General features: G+C 42.5%; 1 long non-coding RNA gene across 1 annotated transcript in view; it reads right to left on the reverse strand.

The window, feature by feature from the left end:
* Nucleotides 1-6,838, reverse strand: part of LOC310758937 — a 140,399-nt gene extending 133,561 nt beyond the window's left edge. The window contains exon 1 of the long non-coding RNA XR_014546113.1: nucleotides 6,147-6,838. This is a non-coding gene — a long non-coding RNA (uncharacterized lncRNA). The remainder of the gene's footprint in view (nucleotides 1-6,146) is intronic.
* Between the last annotated feature and the right edge of the window lie 2,470 nt (nucleotides 6,839-9,308).

Here is a 9,308-nt window from a genome sequence, read left to right on the forward strand (position 1 = left end):
GTACTTTTTACTAGCTTTCTGTAAGCAGGAAATCCTGTGGCAGACAATGGTACCATATCATAATCTGTTAAGGAAGCAGGAGGACTTGTTTTATGACCCTCTGCTAAAAATATGTCCTGGGCAGAGGAAGATGCCATAATCTGAGATCAGAAATGCCAAGTGCAATTAAATAACCCCGCCCCCCCGTGCAATCCTTCTTTGTAAAAGTAGACGGGCAGGTGGCATTTTCTCTCGTTTTTGTATTAGCACAATGGAAACGTGGAATCAATGGGTGCTCCCCCCGCATATACCTCCATGAAAAGGCTTCATGATTCAGAATTTGCAGCAAACGATCAACCTTCCACGGAAAGTGACACAAAGATTGCTCCAATTAACGTCTCAAGGTATCTGTCAGACACCACTGAACTATAGAACAATCTAAGTACTTTCTATATGGAATAAGTGCTTGATGCTCTAGTTTTGTAGCATGTGGTTCTTCGCTAAACTTTATTTAATGTAGTTATTGCAGAGTTGGGGAAAGTGTGTCAGGGAGCAGGAATCAGACTCGCCTTCATCAGGTGATGGGGGTTGAGGATTCTGAGCCAGAATGAGAATGGCAAGCCAGCACAGCCCCAGAAGCACAGTTCCCAGATGAACCTGTGGGGCAATTGGCTCACAGATGTGGCACTACCGCCCTCTGACTCACAGGCCTCCACTAGAAGACCTAAGCCTCCCCCTTCTCTATCACAGTAGGAAGTTACTAGAGAAAGCTGTGAGGGATATTTAAGATGCAGTCAAACCAACAATCACTGTTTTGCTAGAAAGGCACATGATAGGAGCTGACGCTCACAGAGTTTTAGGTGCTGCTAATGTAAAAAGTGCTCAGATCTGTGTTTCCCAGAACCTTGCCTTGTGTCTAGCCTGGACACCACCTTGTCCTCCATCCTGGCTCAGCCTTTCTGCATTGCAGAGCTGGATACTGTGTCCCTACAGATGCTGTTGAACTCCCACTCCCATCTGTTGCAGCTAGCATGGTGAATAGTCAGGGATGGTGGAAATTCAGTTCTGTAATGTCTGTGGGTTCCCAGCTCCCAAAGACTGAGTTATTGGAACGGGACAGCCACTATTGACAGTAATAGATTGTCCTAGTCTAACCCTAATCTGGGACATGAATGCTAAAAAATGTCTGGGTTAAACAACGTAACTACTGCCCATTCAAGAAAATATCACATGAAACACAGCAGATGCAGATATAGCCAGAACTACGAGGTTACTGGAGACCATTCAAAGCCTTTTGTAAACCGAGTAGGAAACATGTAATAGACAACTTATTGGAGCATATGAGTTTTTAAAAGATATATTTGTGTAGATCTGATCTATGAGTCTCAGTGGATGCTCTTGAAGCCTGTATATTTACAGGTTGTTCGGAGGTTAATTACCCTTACTCTAAGCCAAGCAGATCCTGGCTTTGAAAATGACGTGACAGCTTTGTGTTGTTTGGCTTTGAGGTCATTACAATATCAGTTTTCCCAGATGTAGCCCAATGCGCCAGGAGTCAAAGCAAATTATTTTTTATCTCTAGTGCCAGAGGTTAAGCTAATCAATTGAGATTTGGAAACTGCTTTACACATGCAAATATCAGCAAGGACACAGTCATGGGGATCAAATCATCTCAGTTCAGGTCATCTGATTGGATTATTTTACTTAGCAAAAATGATATAAAAGCCAGCTGTTTATATGGGTGTCTTCTGATGCTGATGCGCATCCGATACATTCAGAAGTAAAATATCTTAAAAGTGTCGTTCAAAAATGTTTACTGGAAAATATCACCCAGCAGGATTACTCTTGTACTGTATCAGTAGAAATGAATACCGTACATTTATGGCATATTTTCAGGTTGCTGAATGTAAGACTGTGCCTTGAGGTGCATATGTTGCAAGGACCTCTCCCATAGGCTGTCTGTGCACCATACATTTAAAGCACATGACTCCTTTCAAGGAATCTGGGAACTGTAGCTTAGAATTCTTTGGGGGATGTTGTGTGCTTTAAAGGTGCTTTAAAGGTATAGGGTGTATACAGCCGTCTGTGGACAGAGTTCTGATTCTCCAGAGTTATATGTTTGAGTGCATTTTTACAAGATTTCCAGAGCTGCTTCAGATGTGCAGATGGAAAGTATTTCTTTGAGAGGGGATCACAAATGGTGCATAGATCATCCAATTCTAGGCATGCTAGAGGATCTAAATTTTATGTGCTTAAAAAAATTTAAAATCCCCATCGTCCCCCATGCAGGAAGAAGAGGGGGATTAACATTTCCTTCCAGCTGTATCCATGACTCAGCAGTCCAATTTAGGATCCACTCTGCTCATCCCCAAAAGGAGGAGGGGCTAGAAAATGTGCCCTAAACATACGGTAGTCTGCCTCCCTGGATTACCATGCCCAGTGGGGTCACCACCCAGCAGCCGTAAAAAGACAATTAAACTTTTGAACATGTAATATAAGGACTTTGTTGGATAACACAGATAATGAGCGTCCCGAATGCAGGACTGCCATCATTGTAAGAGAGCTGTGACGTTTTAACATCGATATTGCAGCGCTTCAAGAAATTCGAAGAGCAGGTGAAGGACAACTGAAGGAAGAAAGAGGAGGCTACACATTCTTCTGGAAAGGTCTACCTGAACAAGAACTTCGAATACATGGAGTAGGCTTTGCTATCAAAAACGATCTTGTGAAGCTGTTGTCAGGAATCCCTACCAGCATTAATGAGTGACTTTCAAGCCTTCAAATAAAACTCACCCCAAACAAACAGGCTACTATTTTAAGTGCCTATGCACCAACACTGGATGCCAATGAAGACAATAAAGAATTTTTTTAATTCTCAGCTGGATGCCATCCCATCAGAGACACCTACGGAGGATAAAATTACGCTTCTGGGTGATTTTAATGCAAGAATTGGGTGAGATTTTGATCTGTTGCCTGGGACTATTGGGAAAGAAGGAATTGGCAACAGCAACCAGAATGGAATCTTACTTTTGACTCTATGTGCAGCACACAACCTTGTTATTACCAACACAATCTTTTAACAAAAAAATAATTTTAAAACATCATGGAGCTTCCTTTGGTCAAACGACTGGCACCTCTTAGACTATGTAATTGACCGAACTGAAGATTGCCATGGTGTGTAAAATACAGCTTGCGTCTTTGTTGTAAAATACAGCTTGTGTCAGCCTTTGCCAAAGTGCTGCCCTCCAAATGCTTTGGACTAAAATGTGCATTTGTGCTGGATGTGGCTGATGGGACTGGGAGTTGTAGTCCAAAGCAGCCGAAGGGCACCAGATTGGTTAAAGTTGGTTTACACCAATAGTTCTCCTAAAGAAATTTCTTTTCCCCCTGGAGACTCATATTGTCCCCCACAGAGCTTCAAGTTTCACAGTATTTTAACAACCAATCTATCTTCCAAGGGGACGTTTTGAGGGGAATAGGGATCTACTCACAACTCTCAGTACCCTTTACAAACTACACTTCCCAAGATTCTTTGGGGAGAAGCAATGGCTACTTAAAGTGATAGCATACCCTCCAAGATTCCTCAGATGAAAAGAGGGACATTTCTCTCTCCCCCACAATTTTTTGTCCCTCTCCTATTGGAAGATGAGTGGGTGCTATCACCACCACACCAATGGGAAACAGCACACATGCCTTCCGCCATCCTAAGAAAACCCCTTAATCCTGATTTTATTTTATTTTTATACACCAATAAATACATTTTAGAAAGGGAACAGAGCAGACACGGTTGCACAAAGTATTTTTTAAAAACATCTTGATTCTTTGCCCTCTGCCTGCACCCAGAGTTGGTGCATCACGTGGGGCTGGGCCTTGGCAGCGGCAGGCTCCCCTCTTACTCCTCCGCTCTCCAGCATTCGCTACAAGCTGCCCAAGGGAGAAGACCAACAGCAGTGGCCATGGAAGCCTTGGGGTGCTTCTTCGCAGCCACCGCAGCTGCCGCCCTGGAGAAGCGCCGGCTCATTCTCCTCGCTGAGCTTGGTGGCAGTCGCGTTGGCAGGGGAAATAGGGACAAATTAGAAGCTGGGGTGGCTTTCGTAATCCTGGGGCTGTCCTTGGAAAATCGGGACGCTTGGAGGGTATGCAATATTGCTTTAAATGTATTGTGCAGATGGGGCCCCTCGCTTGATGAAGTTGCGTAAGGTATGACAAATAAGGTCAGCTGAACACATTTCCACCCCTACTCTGATTCACTATTCATTTCATGAACTGTATCTCAACCCTCTTGAAACATGAAATGACTGGGAGCTGCAATGTAAGGCTAGAGGAGCTTGTTGTTTCAGTGGAGTTCAGGAGCCAATCACAGAAGCCCAGATCCAGCATGAACAGGCTCTTCCTGTGTATTTATTTAGACCACATCTATCCCACGTTGAAGTCTCAAGTGGCTCTCAAAGCAGCTTACAAAATATTCTCACAATATAACATTCAAGCCCAGTATGCATTGTCTGTATGGGGCTGGGAATGTTGAGATGGCATCTCCTGCTTTTGTCCTTGCTCTTCCGTGATGTCATCCTTCAGTCATGGCTTATTAAATATCCACTCTCACTGAGCGCTTCTCTGAAGCAAGAGTGAAGGGCTAAGTAGCTGGAACATGCTCAGCCAATGGTAGGGGGCCTCCATCAACAGAGGCTGGTCCGTTAGGGCAAAGGGGACACTGCCTCACCAACCTCAATATGTCCTCCTCAGCCAGACCTTGCCTGCCTGTCTGCCTTCTTTAATTTCCAAAGTCTTTGGAACACTATTCTTTCTCAAGGGAAAAGTTATTTTACATAAGCTGCTCGCACTTTGTATGGTGTGCAATCTGTTGCCTTGTGAAGATGCATTTAATGTAATGAGTAGTTTGGCCCTCTGTCTTTGCTTCTGCTTCTTCTGCTCCATGTTGCCCTGACACAAATCCTGTATGGCAAAGTTAGTCATGAGGACTGTTCATGCAGCAATTATAATAGGTGGAGTGGAGTGTCTGGTGTTCACCAACAGAGCTGCCTTCCCTGATGCATGGGGGAAACTTACCAGCTTCTTATCAGAGTACTGGTAAGAGTTTTGAAAATGTGTGATTCATCGCTTCTCCATCTCTTGTTCTCCCTGGCTTTTGGTATTTTGTTTGCTTGTTTGTGAAAGGGTCCCATCACCAAACCTACCATCATCAATGCCTCCTATTTATGTAGATATTGATATGGATTTGGAGTGATGTCGTTCCCTGATGCTAATCTTGACATCTGAGATCTGCTTTCCTTGGTGCCCTCCAGATGTTTTATACCAAAACACTCCTCCTGGTGGTGCAGCCATAAAACTGCCAGCACATTTGCAAAGCTAAGCAGGGTCTGGTATGGTTTTAAATTGGATGGGACACTGTGTATTGAGATTCCTGAACTGCTGGGGGGTTAGATTAGATTACCCTTGAGCTCCCTTCCAGCTCTATAATTCTACCATCAGAGATGTAGGCTGTGCTGTCTGGGGCTACAGCTCTTGGAACTGAGTGCAGTAAAAACTCTCAGTCAGCCAAAAAAAAAAAAAAATCAGATCTCTATTTATTAATTATTATTATTATTTGCTTTGAAATCTCAAAGCAGTTCACAGTATGCACAAAACCATTAAAATCAATAAACAATGAGTTAAAACATCCAAATAGTCATATCACCCCAACAACAGCAGCCTCCAGAACAACAAAAATAGTTCAGTATCAACAGTCTGAAAATGCTGGAATATCTGAAATATCTCTAGCTAGTTGCAAAAGCACCCCATTGCTGGTGCTCTCCTGATCTCCATATGGCACTCAGTTCCACAAACTGGGCAGCACAACTTGGAAACTGAGGTGTTCCAAAACTTCTGTGGTGATCAAGCATTTTGACCCCAGTTTTCCCCAATCTGGCCAGTGCCTTGCACATATTTTTGACAGCACCTCCTATGAGAGTTGTTGGCTGGGATGGCTGGGGTTGATGGGAATTGTAGTCCAAAATATTTGGAAGTCAACTGCCAGGTTGTGGAAGGCTGGCATCGGAAGTTCAGAAGCACTGGAACGCCACAGCTTCTAAGTTTAGATTGTTGGACTGTTTTTAAAAAAGTCCCAAGGACTGTTTTTAATGATACGTCATTTGGGCATTTAAAGATACAGTGGTGCCCCGCAAGACGAATGCCTCGCAAGATGGAAAACTCGCTAGACGAAAGGGTTTTCCGTTTTTTGAGCTGCTTCGCAAGACGAATTTCCCTATGGGCTTGCTTCGCAAGACGAAAACGTCTTGCAAGTTTGTTTCCTTTTTCTTAACACCGTTAATACAGTTGCGACTTGACTTCGAGGAGCAACTCATAGAACACAGTGTACATAGTAGCCTTTTTTGAGGTTTTTAAAGACTTTGGTGATTTTTGAAGCTTTTCCAAAACTTCTTTTGCAGCCATTTGGTAAGTTAAGCTTTTAAAACTTTTTTGGGGGGTTTTGGATTTTGGGTTGGGGTGTTTGGAATTCAAGGACTTGGTGTTGGGGAGGGGTTTGCAAGAATCTGGAAGCTTGTGTGTGTTTTTTCTGCATTTTTATGATTTTTTGTGACCATTGGGGCACTCTGCTGTTTTTTAAAAAAAATTCTGGGTTTGAATTTTGAAATGCTCTTTACAGTATGTGTGACTTTAAAGAGCACTTAATAAACTCTTGTTGTACCAAATTTGGCTTTGTTTGGACTTTTTTTGACCATAGGAACGCATTAATTGATTTTCAATGCATTCCTATGGGATTTCATGCTTCGCAAGACGAAAAATTCGCTAGACGAAAAAATTCATGGAATGAATTAATTTCGTCTTGCGAGGCACCACTGTATATCTCTTTGCTTGGCGAGAGCTCTTACCACTGGAAGTTCAGTGGGCGATAAACTCCAAGAGTTTTAATTGGAATGGGATGAATCACATTTGCTCTGGGCTCTTTCGATTCCTGCTAGAATGATCTAGGCAGCACATAAAAGCTCAGGCTTGCGAAAACATTTTAGGAGATGCTTGGAAACAAGTTGGTTCCCCTTCTGCGTCGGAATACATTTTCCTCATTCACATCTGTGCTAGAATGTGCAACGAGAAAATAGCTTTCTGACATTGCCAATAATGTTCACACAGGTAAATCCTTTGGTCTCTTTGACAGCTCAGGCTGTATCCTGTGCCATGAGAGGGAAAGGAGACAAGCAAACCTGCCAAACTACCCTACCTCTTCTTAACTTCACTACTGCCACTAAAGTAGATATCTTTATTTTTATATAGCTCATTTTTGCTGCAGTACCCAACTGCACTCTCTTAATATTTCCTTACCAAAATAACTGCTTCCAGTTCAACTTATGTACAATATTTTCACCCGTCCATCTTTTTAATTAATCAGCTAGAGAGTAGGTTCCTGGTTAAGTTTCTATTTGTCCTTAGGCTTCCAGACTGAACTTTTGACTGCCCTATGCAAAACCTCCTGAGCAAATACCCCCTTTAAGCTTTTGACCCTCCTGTGCTGAATTTTCTGCGCAAAAATCCCCTTGTACATTCAATCTCCCTGTGAACTTTTGACATCACTGTGCAGAACAGCCTTTAAAACAAAAAAAGCTCAAGGTTTATGACCAAAACCCAAACACAACATGGTTGAAAGTCCTATTCCTTGACAGTTCCAAATCATATAGATTGGCTCAATAGATGAATCAATCATGTTCTGTGGGATTCAGATTCAAATTATGACGTGATCACCCTGGATTCTTTGGGACATTTGTCTTCACATGTCCTCTTCTGGTTTTTTTTTTAATATAGGTAACAACCAATTTACTAGCACCCAATTGATGTGCAACTGCCCGCATGTGTGAACACACTAATTGAGCTGAACCCGGAAGTGACTTTAAAAATGACCAGAATGGCCCTAAAAGAGCCCAGAAAGTGCAGAAAAGGCACAGAACAGGACCTTCAATCCCACAAGCCTTTGTAAGTGCAATCCCATGACCCCTTGCACTGACCATTGAAGCTTGTGGAGAGTTGGAATTTGAGCAAAGAGGTTTGGAGGGAGCAATTGTGGTGAAGTTTGGCATCTGGTAAGTGCTGTAGAAGAAGAGTTTGGATTTGATATCCTGCTTTATCACTACCCGAAGGAGTCTCAAAGCGGCTAACATTCTCCTTTCCCTTCCTCCCCCACAACAAACACTCTGTGAGGTGAGTGGGGCTGAGAGACTTCAGAGAAGTGTGACTGACCCAAGGTCACCCAGCAGCTGCATGTGGAGGAGCGGAGACGCGAACCCAGTTCCCCAGATTACAAGTCCACTGCTCTTAACCACTACACCACACTGGCTCTGTAGGTTCTTTTTAGAGTGTTTTTCAAGGGTTTCCAGAGGTTTAGAGGGTGTTTGGAGGCTTTTCCAATGGTGTTTCAAATATCCACAATTTCACATAAATGTGTGGTGCCTCGGAACATAACCCCCACAAAAATGGGAAGTTGCCTGTATTGTACTTTGTGATGTTTGCTACCATTATTATAATTATTATTATCATCATTACCACCATAACTACTACTACTTCTTCTTCTTCTTCTTCTTCTTCTTCTTCTTCTTCTTCTTCTTCTTCATGAATCACCCCTTGTCAGTCAGAACAAAACACACATTGTGTGCACGGAATGAGATCTTCTTGCACAATGGGACATCATTCCCTACTCTCCTCCCCCATCGCTCCCCTCCCTAAATTTGCACTGGAGGGTTGGGGAGACTCTCAGAATGTGTTTAGGGGGTACCTGGGGGGGGGAGGAGAGGGGAGAAAACTTTGTTGTGCCACCAGACCTCATTGCATGCATGCATAGCCACTTATTGCATTGATGAATTCCAATCCCAGAGGTGTTTTTTAAGTTTTATTTTAGTCGGAAATATCAATTTTTCTGAAATGCTCTTTTATTCAAATACTAAATTTACAGTGGAAAGGCTTATTTCACCTGCATATTGGTTTAATCATTTGTGATGAGCAACATAGATGTATGTGTGTGGATATTCCAGCATTTCTAGGGGAAATATTCTGGAGCAGCAGTGAAAGAAAGCCATTTTGTATCTTACCATCTATTCTAGCTTTCCCGGAAGCACGATACATCTAAGCTAAATACTCAATGTGGAAATATAAATATTTGGTGTGGAGAATGTAATAAACAGGCAGAAAATAAGCTAGAATTTTCATTAATGTTAAACATATACATGTAAAAGTAGTCTTTTGAATCATTTACCCTGAAATGAAGAAACATCACAAAGCACCTTAAGGTTTTTTTTAAATAAAAAAAATGCTATTGAGATAAAATG

Source organism: Podarcis filfolensis (assembly GCF_964270895.1).
Source record: "Podarcis filfolensis genome assembly, chromosome: 3".
NCBI lineage: Eukaryota > Metazoa > Chordata > Lepidosauria > Squamata > Lacertidae > Podarcis > Podarcis filfolensis.